Genomic DNA, 18793 nt, shown 5'->3' with positions numbered 1-18793 from the left:
TAAGCACGCCGCACAACGTGATCCTCATTTTTGGCACGCTAGCTGCAGTGTGCTGAATTCTGCTGCCTACAGTATGTACAGTATACGCTGTTCTCTAGTGTGTACAGTGTAAGGTGTTACTCTGTGCCTTTACTGATTGTAAGTCAGCTATATTGTATGCTGATCCCTGCTACTTTCAGTATGTACAGTATTAGCTGTAAAGCCTGGTACACACATACAATTTTGATTAGCCAATTTTAGCTCTGTTCATAAAATTCATTGTCTGTTGGCCACTTACTGCACGGGGGTGGTAAAATTGGAGGTCAGTGATTGACCAATCAAAATTGTATGTGCGTATACATCTTTGATCTATGCCTATACTGATTGTAAATTATCCAAATAAAGGACAGGGGGCTCCATCCAATATTTCGATGGGCAGGCCCGTTATCTGTAGCTTACACCGCTGCTAAGTTCATGTACATTTGGCCCCACCCATGGCCACGCCCATTTTTTGCCGCACCTCCCCACCTGGTGCCCACAGGTGCCCCCGATCTCCAAGGACCCTAGAAACGCCCCTGGTGGGAGCAAAGCCAGATCTTTGCATGGGGCTAATCAGAACCTCTAGTGAATTATTAATGAATCAAGCTGTTAGGTAACGAATCATTAGCTCATTCACCAAATCTGAGTAGCTTCGTTCAAAGATCTGGTTCAGCTTCTAATGATTCTGTTAATTACAGCTAGGGGAAAAAAAACCTATACAGTAATTCTAAATTTCAGATCACATCCCTGAAGAGCATTGCAAAGGAAACCTGAAATGAAGCATGTAGTTGAGGTAAAGTAGTAAGCACCTCCCCTCATGTGTTCAAATTCCTCATTTGTTTAAACAGCAGGAGGTATTGCTATGTTTATGCAAACAGCGGCATGCACACATCCTGCAGTGTCCTCCGTGTGTACAGCGACCCAGTGTCCCTGTGTGTAGTGTGACATCCTGCAGGGTCCCCGTGTATAGAATGACTTCCTCTGGTGATCAGAGCGAGCCCATTGGTTCAGTTATGCAGAGACTGAATCCTTCTCACCTCACAGCGTCTGGCACATTCCACACAGCTGCTGTTCCACGTACTCGTGATCAAAACCATTTACAGCAGAGAGGGGAGGCACTAAATTATCGGTGGGGCGGTTCCAAAATCAGAACTATGAATCCAGAGTCCAGTATAACGATTGAGTGTAAAGTGACAATAGAATATGCAAATTAGAAGTGTGTGTGTGAGTTTTTTGTTTTTCCAAAAAACGTTCTGAAAACTAGAAGCATTAAAAATGCTTCAAAAAGCCTTAAAGAGACTCCGTAACAAAAATTGCATCCTGTTTTTTATCATCCTACAAGTTCCAAAAGCTATTCTAATGTGTTCTGGCTTACTGCAGCACGTTCTACTATAACCATCTCTGTAATAAATCAACTTATCTCTCTCTTGTCAGACTTGTCAGCCTGTGTCTGGAAGGCTGCCAAGTTCTTCAGTGTTGTGGTTCTGTGATGCATCTCCCCCCTCCAGGCCCATCTCTGCACACTGCCTGTGTATTATTTAGATAAGGGCAGCTTCTCTCTTCTCTCTTATCTTTTACAAGCTGGATAAATCCTCCTCTAAGCTGGCTGGGCTTTCACATACTGAGGAATTACATATGGGGAGAGCTGTCTGCACTCTGCAGGAAGAAACAGCCTGACACTTCAGTGGAAGATAGCTGCAGGGGGAAAGAAACACACAAATGATCTCTTGAGATTCAAAAGGAAGGCTGTATACAGCCTGCTTGTGTATGGATGTATTTTCTATGTGTGTACATACTGTACATCAACCTACTTCCTGTTTTGGTGGCCATTTTGTTTGTTTATAAACAAACTTTTTAAAACTGTTTTTAACCACTTTTAATGCGGCGAGGAGCGGCGAAATTGTGACAGAGGGTAATAGGAGGTGTCCCCTAACACACTGGTATGTTTACTTTTGTGCGATTTTAACAATACAGATTCTCTTTAAAGGGAACCAGAGAGGAACGTTACTAAAAATAGAGCAAGCTTTTATACATACCTGGGGCTTCTTCCAGCCCCATAAGCCTGGATCGCTCCCACGCCGCCATCCTCCGCTTCCTGTATCGGCGGTATCAGGTTCCGTTACTTCCAGGAGACGCGGCCAATTGTCCGCATCACAGGGGCTCCCTCCATACCCGTACGCATGAGGCTGCGCAGTAGGCAGCCTCATGCGTACGTATATGGAGGGAGCCCCGTGTGATGCAGGCATTTGGTCGCGTCTGCCGGCCGACTCGTGGCAATGACGGGACCCAGCACCGGCGGATCCAGGCAGCAGAGGACGGCGGCGTGGGAGCGATCCGTGCGTATGGGGCTGGAGGAAGCCCCAGGTATGTATAAAAGCGTCCCCTCAACGTCTCTGGTTCCCTTTAAAGGAAACCTAAAGCAAAAAAAAAAAAAAAAACAAAAAAAAAAAAAAAAGTTTAACTTACCTGGGACTTCTACCGGCCCCATGCAGCTGCCCTGTGCCTGCACCGGAACTAACCGATCCTCCTGTCCCCCTGCATCGACTCATCTTTTATTTCAGTGACTGAGCCAGTCGATGGCCACTGCTCCTGGGTGACCCTGGCTGCTCATGTCGTCAATCGTGCTCTCATCGCCAGGAGCGTCCTTCGCATGCACAGTACGAGATTTTGTACGGCGCATTGGGTGTAAGGAGTGTGAATGAGACCGCGCATGGCCGTCCATCGACTGGCTAAGTCGACAAAAACAAGTCGCTGCGGGGAACCGGAGAATCAGTATGTCAGGGCACGAGCACAGGGCGGCTGCAGGGGGTTGGTAGAAGCCCCAGGTAAGTTATTCTGGATTTTTTTCCTTTGACTTTAGGTTTCCTTTAAATCTGTGCCCAATCTCTGTGAGGTGCTTTGCAAAGTTTTGAAATGCCAATATATATGTGACAAGTCGAAAATTCAGAGCAGTATTTTAACATACATGTATACTGTGTGCAAAATATGCCAATAGTTTGTTAATTTACATAGTTACAGCTATGTAAATTAACATAGCGGCGTCCACGAGTGAAGTATCGCAGTAACAATACTCCACAGGACCACCCGCAGTTGAAGTTACGCATGTTGCTATGTATGCAATGTGCGTAACTAAGGAAGCAACGCTCCTTACATAGCAGTGAGCGCTGCTATGTAAAGGAGGCAAAGTGGCTGCTCCTTCACATTAAGCAGCGTAGCTTGAGGAATCAGGCCCATAGTGTTGTGTTCATTCCCACTGCTCTGAAATGCAGTCAGCATACTTTAATACCTGTGTTCAGGACCATTTCTGGCCTTTTTGGTGCCCCAGGCACTGCAACTTTGCAAAATTTGTGAATAGAGTGATCGTAAAAAAAATTTCTGGCATCACTAACAAATTGATAGGTTATATGCAGAATTTATGTTATTTCTCAAAGCTCCCCTCCTACAGGTGTCACCCCAGGCATCTGCCTGGTTTACCTTTGCCTAAAAATGGCCTTGCCTATGCTTAAAGAGGATCTGTAACATCAAAAGATCCCCTGGGGGGTACTCACCTCGGGTGGGGGAAGCCACTGGATCCTAATGAGGCTTCCCACGCCGTCCTCTGTCCCTCAGGGGTCTCGCTGCAGCCCTCCGAGAATAATGACGTCAATATTTACCTTCCTGGCTCCTGCGCAGGCGCTCTGACGGCTGTCGGCTCCGAACTACACGGAAATACCGGATCGCCGTCGGGTCTGCTCTACTGCGCAGGCGCAAGTTGCCTGCGCAGTAGAGCGCACCCGACTGAGATCGGGTATTTCCGTGTAGTTCGGAGCCGAGAGCAGCCACAGCGCCCCCGCTGGAGCCTGCAAAGGTAAATATTGAACTGCCAGTCGGGTCTGTCGCCGGCTGTTCGGAGGGCTGCAGCGAGACCCCTGTAGGACAGAGGACGGCGTGGGAAGCCTCATTAGGATCCGGAGGCTTCCCCCACCTGAGGTAAGTACCCCCCAGGGGATCTTTTTGACGTTACAGAGTCTCTTTAAAGGGAAGGTCCAAGGTGATTAAAAAACAAAAATCTACTTACCTGGTGCTTCCTCTAGCCCCTAGCAGCCGTCCTGTACCCGCAGCTCCACTCCCCACCGGTGGCCCAGGGTCCCCTCCGGTGCAAGATGCCTACTGTGCCTGCGCAAGAGACTCCTGGAGCCACGCTGGTGTCATCTGGACTGTACTGCGCAGGCGCAGTAGTTCTGCTCCTGCGCAGTACAGTCCAGATGATGTCAGTGAGACTCCGTGAGCTGCACGCTGAAGTGCAGACCTGGCGAATTCTGGACTGGAGCGGACTGGCAGCCACCAGAGCTGCGTCGAAGGCACAAAACAGCTGCCAGGGGCTGGAGGAAGCCTCAGGTAAGTAGATTTGTTTTATTTTTAATCACCTCGGACCTTCCCTTAAGGCTGCTTTCACATGAAGACGTTACAGGCGCACGTTAGTGCAGCCTGTAACGCAGCCCCACCGCACAGTAATGAAAAATCAATGGGCTGTTCACAGTGCCCACGTTGCGTTACATTGTAACGCAGCACATCCGTTGAGAGTGCTACATGCTGTGCGTTATGCGCGGCTAAGCCGCGTTACACTGTGCGCACATGCTCAGTAGTGTTGGGGAGGAGTAGAGAGCGGCCAGGCACATGGCTAATTAATATTCACTGCACGGTGTGACGTGCAGTGTTTACCTCCTGGAGCGGCCGCTCTGTGCGGCGATTGGCCGGGCGGGACCATGTGATGCCGCATGCGTCCAAGAGTACTCATCACGGACGCCAGAGTGAGCAGCACAACGCGGCTCACTCTGACGTCCACATCAGAGAGCACCAGGCGTTGCGTTAGGGGCACGTTATGTGCCCTATAACGTCCCCTAAACGTAACGTCCTGGGGTGTAAGTAGCCTTAAAGGGAAGGTTCAGGGACCGTTGGTAAAAAATAAAAATCCGAATCCACTTACCTGGGGCTTCCTCCAGCCCGTGCCAGGCAGGAGGTGCCCTCGGCGCCGCTCCGCAGGCTCCCGGTGGCCGACCCGACCTGGCCAGGCCGGCGGCCAGGTCGGGCCTCTTCTGCGCTCCATTGTGCGTTCCACGCCGGCGCGCTGACGTCATCGGACGTCCTCCGGGCTGTACTGCGCAGGCTCAGAACTACTGAGCCTGCGCAGTACAGCCCGGAGGACGTCCGATGACGTCAGCGCGCCGGCGTGGAACGCACAATGGAGCGCAGAAGAGGCCCGACCTGGCCGCCGGCCTGGCCAGGTCGGGTCGGCCACCGGGAGCCTGCGGAGCGGCGCCGAGGGCACCTCCTGCCTGCCACGGGCTGGAGGAAGCCCCAGGTAAGTGGATTCGGATTTTTAATTTTTACCAACTGTCCCTGAACCTTCCCTTTAAGGGTTTTGTATATGCTGAGGCGAATCTATGGTATGGCAGGCATTGCATGTGCTGTAATCTGTACCCGGAAAAAGAGCGCCAAGGTAATTTTGGTGCCAAGTGAAGCTGCTAATAGAATATCAGTAACATTACTAATACTTGAATACTGGGAACTTACTAATACAAGAGAAGAATATCAGTAATGGGGCGTTTCTAGGGTCCTTGGAGATCGGGGGCACCTGTGAGCACCAGGTGGGGAGGTATATGAAAAAATGGGCGTGGCCATGCGGTGAGTGGGCGTGGCCATGGGTGGGGCCAAATGTACATGAATTTAGCAGCGGTGTAAGCTACAGATAACGGGCCTGCCCATCGAAATATTGGATGGAGCCCCCTGTCCTTTATTTGGATAATTTACAATCAGTATAGGCATAGATCAAAGATGTATACGCACATACAATTTTGATTGGTCAATCACTGACCTCCAATTTTACCACCCCCGTGCAGTAAGTGGGCCAACAGACAATGAATTTTATGAACAGAGCTAAAATTGGCTAATCAAAATTGTATGTGTGTACCAGGCTTTACAGCTAATACTGTACATACTGAAAGTAGCAGGGATCAGCATACAATATAGCTGGTTTACAATCAGTAAAGGCACAGAGTAACACCTTACACTGTACACACTAGAGAACAGCGTATACTGTACATACGGTAGGCAGCAGAATTCAGCACACTGCAGCTAGCGTGCCAAAAATAGGAGGATCACGTTGTGCGGCGTGCTTATCGTGCCGCACCGAAAAATGGGTGGGCCATGGACCAGAATATAGGTGTGGTAACGGCCGGGTGGAGACAAATTTACATGAACCTAGCAATGGTGGGACATTAGATTATGACAGTGGTGGCGAACCTTTTGGAGGCCGAGTGCCCAAACTGCAATCCAAAAGTCACTTATCTATCGCAAAGTGGCAACCGCAATTTAAACTAAATACTGTACAAACGTTTTAACTCATACATGAACATTATGGAAAATCCAAGTTGAAAATAAACTGTGAAGATAAACAATTTCATCCATCCTACTCCTGAAAAATGTATTCATTTTTTTTAGAACCTCCCAGTTTTATTTTCTGTTTTAAAAAGCTAAAAAAGTAGGTTTTTATGCTATTGTCTCATATGATAAGGATTCAGCTTTTCCCATAGTCTCGCATTTAGCAATCATGTGACCCCCAACAAGACAAATTCAACAATCATGAGGCCCCCAACAAGACAAATTCAGCAATCATGAGGCCCCCAACAAATCATGAGGCCCCCAACAAGACAAATTCAGCAATCATGAGGCCCTCAACAAATCATGAGGCCCTCAACAAGACAAATTCAGCAATCATGAGGCCCTCAACAAATCATGAGGCCCCCAACAAGACAAATTCAGCAATCATAAGGCCCTCAACAAATCATGAGGCCCTCAACAAGACAAATTCAGCAATCATGAGGCCCTCAACAAATCATGAGGCCCCCAACAAGACAAATTCAGCAATCATGAGGCCCTCAACAAATCAGGAGGCCCCCAAGACAAATTCAGCAATCATGAGGCCCTCAACAAATCATGAGGCCCCCAACAAGACAAATTCAGCAATCATGAGGCCCCCAACAAGACAAATTCAGCAATCTTGAGACCCCAACAAATCATAAGGCTCCCAACAAGACAAATTCAGCAGTCATGAGGCACATAAATAGACAGCATTTCACATAAATAGGCAGAATGCCCCCTTAATATGGTAGCACCCCAAGGTAGGTAGTGAGTGACAGGGACCCCCAGGTTAGCTACTGAGTGACAGGCACCTCCAGTTAGGTAGTGAGTGACAGGGACCCTGATAGTGAGTGCCAGGGAGCCCCTTTAGGGAGCGAGCGAGTGCCAGGGAGCGAGCGAGTGCCAGGGAGCCCCTTTAGGGAGCGAGCGAGTGCCAGGGAGCGAGCGAGTGCCAGGGAGCCCCTTTAGGGAGCGAGCGAGTGCCAGGGAGCGAGCGAGTGCCAGGGAGCCCCTTTAGGGAGCGAGCGAGTGCCAGGGAGCGAGCGAGTGCCAGGGAGCCCCTTTAGGGAGCGAGCGAGTGCCAGGGAGCGAGCGAGTGCCAGGGAGCCCCTTTAGGGAGCGAGCGAGTGCCAGGGAGCGAGCGAGTGCCAGGGAGCCCCTTTAGGGAGCGAGCGAGTGCCAGGGAGCGAGCGAGTGCCAGGGAGCCCCTTTAGGGAGCGAGCAAGTGCCAGGGAGCGAGCGAGTGCCAGGGAGCCCCTTTAGGGAGCGAGCGAGTGCCAGGGAGCGAGCGAGTGCCAGGGAGCGAGCGAGTGCCAGGGAGCGAGCGAGTGCCAGGGAGCCCCTTTAGGGAGCGAGCGAGTGCCAGGGAGCCCCTTTAGGGAGCGAGCGAGTGCCAGGGAGCGAGCGAGTGCCAGGGAGCCCCTTTAGGGAGCGAGCGAGTGCCAGGGAGCGAGCGAGTGCCAGGGAGCCCCTTTAGGGAGCGAGCGAGTGCCAGGGAGCGAGCGAGTGCCAGGGAGCCCCTTTAGGGAGCGAGCGAGTGCCAGGGAGCGAGCGAGTGCCAGGGAGCCCCTTTAGGGAGCGAGCGAGTGCCAGGGAGCGAGCGAGTGCCAGGGAGCCCCTTTAGGGAGCGAGCGAGTGCCAGGGAGCGAGCGAGTGCCAGGGAGCGAGCGAGTGCCAGGGAGCGAGCGAGTGCCAGGGAGCGAGCGAGTGCCAGGGAGCGAGCGAGTGCCAGGGAGCGAGCGAGTGCCAGGGAGCGAGCGAGTGCCAGGGAGCCCCTTTAGGGAGCGAGCGAGTGCCAGGGAGCGAGCGAGTGCCAGGGAGCCCCTTTAGGGAGCGAGCGAGTGCCAGGGAGCGAGCGAGTGCCAGGGAGCCCCTTTAGGGAGCGAGCGAGTGCCAGGGAACGAGCGAGTGCCAGGGAGCCCCTTTAGGGAGCGAGCGAGTGCCAGGGAGCGAGCGAGTGCCAGGGAGCGAGCGCCAGGGAGCGAGCGAGTGCCAGGGAGCCCCTTTAGGGAGCGAGCGAGTGCCAGGGAGCGAGCGAGTGCCAGGGAGCCCCTTTAGGGAGCGAGCGAGTGCCAGGGAGCCCCTTTAGGGAGCGAGCGAGTGCCAGGGAGCGAGCGAGTGCCAGGGAGCCCCTTTAGGGAGCGAGCGAGTGCCAGGGAGCGAGCGAGTGCCAGGGAGCCCCTTTAGGGAGCGAGCGAGTGCCAGGGAGCCCCTTTAGGGAGCGAGCGAGTGCCAGGGAGCGAGCGAGTGCCAGGGAGCCCCTTTAGGGAGCGAGCGAGTGCCAGGGAGCGAGCGAGTGCCAGGGAGCCCCTTTAGGGAGCGAGCGAGTGCCAGGGAGCGAGCGAGTGCCAGGGAGCCCCTTTAGGGAGCGAGCGAGTGCCAGGGAGCGAGCGAGTGCCAGGGAGCCCCTTTAGGGAGCGAGCGAGTGCCAGGGAGCGAGCGAGTGCCAGGGAGCCCCTTTAGGGAGCGAGCGAGTGCCAGGGAGCGAGCGAGTGCCAGGGAGCCCCTTTAGGGAGCGAGCGAGTGCCAGGGAGCGAGCGAGTGCCAGGGAGCCCCTTTAGGGAGCGAGCGAGTGCCAGGGAGCGAGCGAGTGCCAGGGAGCCCCTTTAGGGAGCGAGCGAGTGCCAGGGAGCCCCTTTAGGGAGCGAGCGAGTGCCAGGGAGCCCCTTTAGGGAGCCCCTTTAGGGAGCGAGCGAGTGCCAGGGAGCGAGCGCCAGGGAGCCCCTTTAGGGAGCGAGCGAGTGCCAGGGAGCGAGCGCCAGGGAGCCCCTTTAGGGAGCGAGCGAGTGCCAGGGAGCCCCTTTAGGGAGCCCCTAGTAGGGAGCGAGCGAGTGCCAGGGAGCCCCTTTAGGGAGCGAGCGAGTGCCAGGGAGCGAGCGAGTGCCAGGGAGCCCCTTTAGGGAGCGAGCGAGTGCCAGGGAGCGAGCGAGTGCCAGGGAGCCCCTTTAGGGAGCGAGCGAGTGCCAGGGAGCGAGCGAGTGCCAGGGAGCGAGCGAGTGCCAGGGAGCGAGCGAGTGCCAGGGAGCGAGCGAGTGCCAGGGAGCGAGCGAGTGCCAGGGAGCCCCTTTAGGGAGCGAGCGAGTGCCAGGGAGCGAGCGAGTGCCAGGGAGCCCCTTTAGGGAGCGAGCGAGTGCCAGGGAGCGAGCGAGTGCCAGGGAGCCCCTTTAGGGAGCGAGCGAGTGCCAGGGAGCGAGCGAGTGCCAGGGAGCGAGCGAGTGCCAGGGAGCCCCTTTAGGGAGCGAGCGAGTGCCAGGGAGCGAGCGAGTGCCAGGGAGCCCCTTTAGGGAGCGAGCGAGTGCCAGGGAGCCGAGCGAGTGCCAGGGAGCCCCTTTAGGGAGCGAGCGAGTGCCAGGGAGCCCTTTAGGGAGCGAGCGAGTGCCAGGGAGCGAGCGAGTGCCAGGGAGCCCCTTTAGGGAGCGAGCGAGTGCCAGGGAGCCCCTTTAGGGAGCGAGCGAGTGCCAGGGAGCGAGCGAGTGCCAGGGAGCGAGCGAGTGCCAGGGAGCCCCTTTAGGGAGCGAGCGAGTGCCAGGGAGCGAGCGAGTGCCAGGGAGCCCCTTTAGGGAGCGAGCGAGTGCCAGGGAGCGAGCGAGTGCCAGGGAGCCCCTTTAGGGAGCGAGCGAGTGCCAGGGAGCGAGCGAGTGCCAGGGAGCCCCTTTAGGGAGCGAGCGAGTGCCAGGGAGCGAGCGAGTGCCAGGGAGCCCCTTTAGGGAGCGAGCGAGTGCCAGGGAGCCCCTTGCGTGAGTGAGTGCCAGGGAGCCCCTTGCGTGAGTGAGTGCCAGGGAGCCCCTTGCGTGAGTGAGTGCCAGGGAGCCCCTTGCGTGAGTGAGTGCCAGGGAGCCCCTTGCGTGAGTGAGTGCCAGGGAGCCCCTTGAGTGAGTGAGTGCCAGGGAGCCCCTTGAGTGAGTGAGTGCCAGGGAGCCCCTTGAGTGAGTGAGTGCCAGGGAGCCCCTTGAGTGAGTGAGTGCCAGGGAGCCCCTTGAGTGAGTGAGTGAGTGCCAGGGAGCCCCTTGAGTGAGTGAGTGAGTGCCAGGGAGCCCCTTGAGTGAGTGAGTGAGTGCCAGGGAGCCCCTTGAGTGAGTGAGTGAGTGCCAGGGAGCCCCTTGAGTGAGTGAGTGAGTGCCAGGGAGCCCCTTGAGTGAGTGAGTGAGTGCCAGGGAGCCCCTTGAGTGAGTGAGTGAGTGCCAGGGAGCCCCTTGAGTGAGTGAGTGAGTGCCAGGGAGCCCCTTGAGTGAGTGAGTGAGTGCCAGGGAGCCCCTTGAGTGAGTGAGTGCCAGGGAGCCCCTTGAGTGAGTGAGTGCCAGGGAGCCCCTTGAGTGAGTGAGTGCCAGGGAGCCCCTTGAGTGAGTGAGTGCCAGGGAGCCCCTTGAGTGAGTGAGTGCCAGGGAGCCCCTTGAGTGAGTGAGTGCCAGGGAGCCCCTTGAGTGAGTGAGTGCCAGGGAGCCCCTTGAGTGAGTGAGTGCCAGGGAGCCCCTTGAGTGAGTGAGTGCCAGGGAGCCCCTTGAGTGAGTGAGTGCCAGGGAGCCCCTTGAGTGAGTGAGTGCCAGGGAGCCCCTTGAGTGAGTGAGTGCCAGGAGCCCCTTGAGTGAGTGAGTGCCAGGGAGCCCCTTGAGTGAGTGAGTGCCAGGGAGCCCCTTGAGTGAGTGAGTGCCAGGGAGCCCCTTGAGTGAGTGAGTGCCAGGGAGCCCCTTGAGTGAGTGAGTGCCAGGGAGCCCCTTGAGTGAGTGAGTGCCAGGGAGCCCCTTGAGTGAGTGAGTGCCAGGGAGCCCCTTGAGTGAGTGAGTGCCAGGGAGCCCCTTGAGTGAGTGAGTGCCAGGAGCCCCTTGAGTGAGTGAGTGCCAGGGAGCCCCTTGAGTGAGTGAGTGCCAGGGAGCCCCTTGAGTGAGTGAGTGCCAGGGAGCCCCTTGAGTGAGTGAGTGCCAGGGAGCCCCTTGAGTGAGTGAGTGCCAGGGAGCCCCTTGAGTGAGTGAGTGCCAGGGAGCCCCTTGAGTGAGTGAGTGCCAGGGAGCCCCTTGAGTGAGTGAGTGCCAGGGAGCCCCTTGAGTGAGTGAGTGCCAGGGAGCCCCTTGAGTGAGTGAGTGCCAGGGAGCCCTTGAGTGAGTGAGTGCCAGGGAGCCCCTTGAGTGAGTGAGTGCCAGGGAGCCCCTTGAGTGAGTGAGTGCCAGGGAGCCCCTTGAGTGAGTGAGTGCCAGGGAGCCCCTTGAGTGAGTGAGTGCCAGGGAGCCCCTTGAGTGAGTGAGTGCCAGGGAGCCCCTTGAGTGAGTGAGTGCCAGGGAGCCCCTTGAGTGAGTGAGTGCCAGGGAGCCCCTTGAGTGAGTGAGTGCCAGGGAGCCCCTTGAGTGAGTGAGTGCCAGGGAGCCCCTTGAGTGAGTGAGTGCCAGGGAGCCCCTTGAGTGAGTGAGTGCCAGGGAGCCCCTTGAGTGAGTGAGTGCCAGGGAGCCCCTTGAGTGAGTGAGTGCCAGGGAGCCCCTTGAGTGAGTGAGTGCCAGGGAGCCCCTTGAGTGAGTGAGTGCCAGGGAGCCCCTTGAGTGAGTGAGTGCCAGGGAGCCCCTTGAGTGAGTGAGTGCCAGGGAGCCCCTTGAGTGAGTGAGTGCCAGGGAGCCCCTTGAGTGAGTGAGTGCCAGGGAGCCCCTTGAGTGAGTGAGTGCCAGGGAGCCCCTTGAGTGAGTGAGTGCCAGGGAGCCCCTTGAGTGAGTGAGTGCCAGGGAGCCCCTTGAGTGAGTGAGTGCCAGGGAGCCCCTTGAGTGAGTGAGTGCCAGGGAGCCCCTTGAGTGAGTGAGTGCCAGGGAGCCCCTTGAGTGAGTGAGTGCCAGGGAGCCCCTTGAGTGAGTGAGTGCCAGGGAGCCCCTTGAGTGAGTGAGTGCCAGGGAGCCCCTTGAGTGAGTGAGTGCCAGGGAGCCCCTTGAGTGAGTGAGTGCCAGGGAGCCCCTTGAGTGAGTGAGTGCCAGGGAGCCCCTTGAGTGAGTGAGTGCCAGGGAGCCCCTTGAGTGAGTGAGTGCCAGGGAGCCCCTTGAGTGAGTGAGTGCCAGGGAGCCCCTTGAGTGAGTGAGTGCCAGGGAGCCCCTTGAGTGAGTGAGTGCCAGGGAGCCCCTTGAGTGAGTGAGTGCCAGGGAGCCCCTTGAGTGAGTGAGTGCCAGGGAGCCCCTTGAGTGAGTGAGTGCCAGGGAGCCCCTTGAGTGAGTGAGTGCCAGGGAGCCCTTGAGTGAGTGAGTGCCAGGGAGCCCCTTGAGTGAGTGAGTGCCAGGGAGCCCCTTGAGTGAGTGAGTGCCAGGGAGCCCCTTGAGTGAGTGAGTGCCAGGGAGCCCCTTGAGTGAGTGAGTGCCAGGGAGCCCCTTGAGTGAGTGAGTGCCAGGGAGCCCCTTGAGTGAGTGAGTGCCAGGGAGCCCCTTGAGTGAGTGAGTGCCAGGGAGCCCCTTGAGTGAGTGAGTGCCAGGGAGCCCCTTGAGTGAGTGAGTGCCAGGGAGCCCCTTGAGTGAGTGAGTGCCAGGGAGCCCCTTGAGTGAGTGAGTGCCAGGGAGCCCCTTGAGTGAGTGAGTGCCAGGGAGCCCCTTGAGTGAGTGAGTGCCAGGGAGCCCCTTGAGTGAGTGAGTGCCAGGGAGCCCCGTGAGTGAGTGAGTGCCAGGGAGCCCCTTGAGTGAGTGAGTGCCAGGGAGCCCCTTGAGTGAGTGAGTGCCAGGGAGCCCCTTGAGTGAGTGAGTGCCAGGGAGCCCCTTGAGTGAGTGAGTGCCAGGGAGCCCCTTGAGTGAGTGAGTGCCAGGGAGCCCCTTGAGTGAGTGAGTGCCAGGGAGCCCCTTGAGTGAGTGAGTGCCAGGGAGCCCCTTGAGTGAGTGAGTGCCAGGGAGCCCCTTGAGTGAGTGAGTGCCAGGGAGCCCCTTGAGTGAGTGAGTGCCAGGGAGCCCCTTGAGTGAGTGAGTGCCAGGGAGCCCCTTGAGTGAGTGAGTGCCAGGGAGCCCCTTGAGTGAGTGAGTGCCAGGGAGCCCCTTGAGTGAGTGAGTGCCAGGGAGCCCCTTGAGTGAGTGAGTGCCAGGGAGCCCCTTGAGTGAGTGAGTGCCAGGGAGCCCCTTGAGTGAGTGAGTGCCAGGGAGCCCCTTGAGTGAGTGAGTGCCAGGGAGCCCCTTGAGTGAGTGAGTGCCAGGGAGCCCCTTGAGTGAGTGAGTGCCAGGGAGCCCCTTGAGTGAGTGAGTGCCAGGGAGCCCCTTGAGTGAGTGAGTGCCAGGGAGCCCCTTGAGTGAGTGAGTGCCAGGGAGCCCCTTGAGTGAGTGAGTGCCAGGGAGCCCCTTGAGTGAGTGAGTGCCAGGGAGCCCCTTGAGTGAGTGAGTGCCAGGGAGCCCCTTGAGTGAGTGAGTGCCAGGGAGCCCCTTGAGTGAGTGAGTGCCAGGGAGCCCCTTGAGTGAGTGAGTGCCAGGGAGCCCCTTGAGTGAGTGAGTGCCAGGGAGCCCCTTGAGTGAGTGAGTGCCAGGGAGCCCCTTGAGTGAGTGAGTGCCAGGGAGCCCCTTGAGTGAGTGAGTGCCAGGGAGCCCCTTGAGTGAGTGAGTGCCAGGGAGCCCCTTGAGTGAGTGAGTGCCAGGGAGCCCCTTGAGTGAGTGAGTGCCAGGGAGCCCCTTGAGTGAGTGAGTGCCAGGGAGCCCCTTGAGTGAGTGAGTGCCAGGGAGCCCCTTGAGTGAGTGAGTGCCAGGGAGCCCCTTGAGTGAGTGAGTGCCAGGGAGCCCCTTGAGTGAGTGAGTGCCAGGGAGCCCCTTGAGTGAGTGAGTGCCAGGGAGCCCCTTGAGTGAGTGAGTGCCAGGGAGCCCCTTGAGTGAGTGAGTGCCAGGGAGCCCCTTGAGTGAGTGAGTGCCAGGGAGCCCCTTGAGTGAGTGAGTGCCAGGGAGCCCCTTGAGTGAGTGAGTGCCAGGGAGCCCCTTGAGTGAGTGAGTGCCAGGGAGCCCCTTGAGTGAGTGAGTGCCAGGGAGCCCCTTGAGTGAGTGAGTGCCAGGGAGCCCCTTGAGTGAGTGAGTGCCAGGGAGCCCCTTGAGTGAGTGAGTGCCAGGGAGCCCCTTGAGTGAGTGAGTGCCAGGGAGCCCCTTGAGTGAGTGAGTGCCAGGGAGCCCCTTGAGTGAGTGAGTGCCAGGGAGCCCCTTGAGTGAGTGAGTGCCAGGGAGCCCCTGAGTGAGTGAGTGCCAGGGAGCCCCTTGAGTGAGTGAGTGCCAGGGAGCCCCTTGAGTGAGTGAGTGCCAGGGAGCCCCTTGAGTGAGTGAGTGCCAGGGAGCCCCTTGAGTGAGTGAGTGCCAGGAGCCCCTTGAGTGAGTGAGTGCCAGGGAGCCCCTTGAGTGAGTGAGTGCCAGGGAGCCCCTTGAGTGAGTGAGTGCCAGGAGCCCTTGAGTGAGTGAGTGCCAGGGAGCCCCTTGAGTGAGTGAGTGCCAGGGAGCCCCTTGAGTGAGTGAGTGCCAGGGAGCCCCTTGAGTGAGTGAGTGCCAGGGAGCCCCTTGAGTGAGTGAGTGCCAGGGAGCCCCTTGAGTGAGTGAGTGCCAGGGAGCCCCTTGAGTGAGTGAGTGCCAGGGAGCCCTTGAGTGAGTGAGTGCCAGGAGCCCCTTGAGTGAGTGAGTGCCAGGGAGCCCCTTGAGTGAGTGAGTGCCAGGGAGCCCCTTGAGTGAGTGAGTGCCAGGGAGCCCCTTGAGTGAGTGAGTGCCAGGGAGCCCCTTGAGTGAGTGAGTGCCAGGGAGCCCCTTGAGTGAGTGAGTGCCAGGGAGCCCTTGAGTGAGTGAGTGCCAGGGAGCCCCTTGAGTGAGTGAGTGCAGGGAGCCCCTTGAGTGAGTGAGTGCCAGGGAGCCCCTTGAGTGAGTGAGTGCCAGGGAGCCCCTTGAGTGAGTGAGTGCCAGGGAGCCCCTTGAGTGAGTGAGTGCCAGGGAGCCCCTTGAGTGAGTGAGTGCCAGGGAGCCCCTTGAGTGAGTGAGTGCCAGGGAGCCCCTTGAGTGAGTGAGTGCCAGGGAGCCCCTTGAGTGAGTGAGTGCCAGGGAGCCCCTTGAGTGAGTGAGTGCCAGGGAGCCCCTTGAGTGAGTGAGTGCCAGGGAGCCCCTTGAGTGAGTGAGTGCCAGGGAGCCCCTTGAGTGAGTGAGTGCCAGGGAGCCCCTTGAGTGAGTGAGTGCCAGGGAGCCCCTTGAGTGAGTGAGTGCCAGGGAGCCCCTTGAGTGAGTGAGTGCCAGGGAGCCCCTTGAGTGAGTGAGTGCCAGGGAGCCCCTTGAGTGAGTGAGTGCCAGGGAGCCCCTTGAGTGAGTGAGTGCCAGGGAGCCCCTTGAGTGAGTGAGTGCCAGGGAGCCCCTTGAGTGAGTGAGTGCAGGGAGCCCCTTGAGTGAGTGAGTGCAGGGAGCCCCTTGAGTGAGTGAGTGCCAGGGAGCCCCTTGAGTGAGTGAGTGCCAGGGAGCCCCTTGAGTGAGTGAGTGCCAGGGAGCCCCTTGAGTGAGTGAGTGCCAGGGAGCCCCTTGAGTGAGTGAGTGCCAGGGAGCCCCTTGAGTGAGTGAGTGCCAGGGAGCCCCTTGAGTGAGTGAGTGCCAGGGAGCCCCTTGAGTGAGTGAGTGCCAGGGAGCCCCTTGAGTGAGTGAGTGCCAGGGAGCCCCTTGAGTGAGTGAGTGAGTGCCAGGGAGCCCCTTGAGTGAGTGAGTGAGTGCCAGGGAGCCCCTTGAGTGAGTGAGTGAGTGCCAGGGAGCCCCTTGAGTGATGAGTGAGTGCCAGGGAGCCCCTTGAGTGAGTGAGTGCCAGGGAGCCCCTTGAGTGAGTGCCAGGGAGCCCCGTGAGTGAGTGCCAGGGAGCCCCGTGAGTGAGTGCCAGGGAGCCCCGTGAGTGAGTGCCAGGGAGCCCCGTGAGTGAGTGCCAGGGAGCCCCGTGAGTGAGTGCCAGGGAGCCCCGTGAGTGAGTGCCAGGGAGCCCCTTGAGTGAGTGCCAGGGAGCCCCTTGAGTGAGTGCCAGGGAGCCCCTTGAGTGAGTGCCAGGGAGCCCCTTGAGTGAGTGCCAGGAGCCCCTTGAGTGAGTGCCAGGGAGCCCCTTGAGTGAGTGCCAGGGAGCCCCTTGAGTGAGTGAGTGCCAGGGAGCCCCTTGAGTGGTGCCAGGGAGCCCCTTGAGTGAGTGCCAGGGAGCCCCTTGAGTGAGTGAGTGCCAGGGAGCCCCTTGAGTGAGTGCCAGGGAGCCCCTTTAGTGAGTGAGTGCCAGGGAGCCCCTTGAGTGAGTGAGTGCCAGGGAGCCCCTTGAGTGAGTGAGTGCCAGGGAGCCCCTTTAGTGAGTGAGTGCCAGGGAGCCCCTTGAGTGAGTGGAGTGCCAGGGAGCCCCTTGAGTGAGTGAGTGCCAGGGAGCCCCTTTAGTGAGTGAGTGCCAGGGAGCCCCTTTAGTGAGTGAGTGCCAGGGAGCCCCTTTAGTGAGTGAGTGCCAGGGAGCCCCTTGAGTGAGTGAGTGCCAGGGAGCCCCTTGAGTGAGTGAGTGCCAGGGAGCCCCTTGAGTGAGTGAGTGCCAGGGAGCCCCTTGAGTGAGTGAGTGCCAGGGAGCCCCTTGAGTGAGTGAGTGCCAGGGAGCCCCTTGAGTGAGTGTCAGGGAGGCCCGCCGCCGCCGCCGCCGCCGCTCCCCCACCCCCCTTACCTCGTAGCAGACCTCAGGATCAGCGGCGACCCGACCAGTAAGAGCGGGCGCTGGACGCACCCGCTCGATATGCGGAAGTGATGTCACTTCCGCATATTAGTGCGGGCGCTGGGTCCTAGCGCCCGCACGATTGGTCGCCGGCTCGCCGCCTGATCCTGAGGTCTGAGTGACGCGGCGGCTGGAGGGAGCCGCTGCTAGAGGGGGCGGCCGGCACCCCAGGACAGATTGGGGGCACGTGCCCCCCCCAAAATAGGGCTAGCGACGCCCTACCTAACCTTCTTCTCACGCTAATCCACCCTCTGCTTACCTTACTTCTAATACTAACCTATCCCCCACAGAGATCTGCTCTGCAATCCTCACCACTAAATTGACTATCTGCTAATAAGTACTGTACCGCCCTCCACCACTGTTCGTGTCAGCTAAATTTCATCTTTAGCATCCTCCCCGGCGTCAAAATTATACACTGGATACCGCTATACCCACAATTATCATTGTGGTGTATGTGGCACCTGTATTAAAACTCGGCCACCGGCTCCTAAATTACCTGCTTCGGCTCTAACAATTTTCTAACAACAAAATTCCTTAGATGCACTAGACTAGAGAGCCTGACCACCAGAGAGTGCTGCATTTAGCAGGAACATTCTACTGTCACAAAAGCTAAAAGAAAAAGCACAACCTAGGGTCATCCTGGCAAATATGTGGGGTGGACTACATTGTTCATGGATGGGACACCGCTCAGATCACCTTAGTTTACCTTGTCTCACCCATCCACCTTCAGGTCAGGCCAATGAGACATATTAAAGGGAACCAGAGAGGATTCAATATACATACCTGGGGCTTCCTCCAGCCCCATACGCACGGATCGCTCCCACGCCGCCGTCCTCCGCTGCCTGGATCCGCCGCCACCGGGTCCCGTCATTGCCGCGAGTCGGCAAGTCGGCCGGTGGACGCGGCCAATTCTCCGCATTACAGGGTGCTCTCTCTCCATACAGATACGCATGTGGCTGCTTACTGCGCTGCCGCATGCGTACATGTATGGAGGGAGCCCCTGTGATGCGGACAATTGGCCGCGTCCGCCGGAAGTGACGGGCCCGGTACCGGCGGATCCAGGAAGCTGAGGACGGCGGCGTGGGAGCGATTCAGGCTTATGGAGCTGGAAGAAGCCCCAGGTATGTATAAAATCATTTTCTTTTTTCAACCCCCCGTTCCTCTCTGGTTCCCTTTAATACCAGTGTGTATATGTACATATGTACACTCACTGGCCACTTTATTAGTTACCTAGGGGATGAAGGCCTTGTTTACATTACAAATCGCCAGCGCTATAGCAAGCTGGCGATTTGGTGAGCACTTTTCCCTGCGCTTTTCGAAGTGCTTTTGCTCAACGATTCATTTTTTTTACTATCTGACGTTAGTCAGGAAGTAAACTCTTTGACCCGAAAATTAATAAATACAATGTAGTTATTCATTAAAGCTTTTTCAAGCGTTTTGTGATTTCCCTATACTTTCTATTGAACACAAACGCTCAGAAAAAGGTGCAGGAGCCGCGTTTGTGATTCAAAAGAAAGCGTATCGCTCCTGTGAGAATACTCACATAAGTGACCATTGCACTAGCGCTTTTAAGGCAATTTTTAAAATCGCCAGCGCTTCAGAAAGAGCAAGATCGCTCTTAGTGTGAACAAGCCCTAAGTCACTTTGAATGTGGCGTTGTGTGGACAAATATCCCGTGTTGATGCCAGAGGTCAGAGGAAAATGAGCAGACTGATTGAAGAAGATAAAAAAA

At 57.4% G+C, this 18793-nt stretch overlaps 1 protein-coding gene across 10 annotated transcripts in view; it reads right to left on the bottom strand.

The window, feature by feature from the left end:
- Positions 1–17096, bottom strand: part of MEI4 (meiotic double-stranded break formation protein 4) — a 622672-nt gene extending 605576 nt beyond the window's left edge. For all 10 annotated transcript variants that reach the window (XR_011031448.1, XR_011031447.1, XR_011031449.1 and 7 more), the window contains exon 1: positions 17014–17096. The gene's annotated coding sequence lies outside the window, so the exon portion shown is untranslated. The remainder of the gene's footprint in view (positions 1–17013) is intronic.
- Positions 17097–18793: the final 1697 nt, after the last annotated feature.

The sequence above is a fragment of the Hyperolius riggenbachi genome, chromosome 4 (assembly GCF_040937935.1).
Source record: "Hyperolius riggenbachi isolate aHypRig1 chromosome 4, aHypRig1.pri, whole genome shotgun sequence".
In the NCBI taxonomy this organism is placed as follows: Eukaryota; Metazoa; Chordata; class Amphibia; order Anura; family Hyperoliidae; genus Hyperolius; species Hyperolius riggenbachi.
The sequence above is the reverse complement of the archived record's forward strand: the minus strand, read 5'-3'. Positions and strand labels throughout refer to the sequence as shown.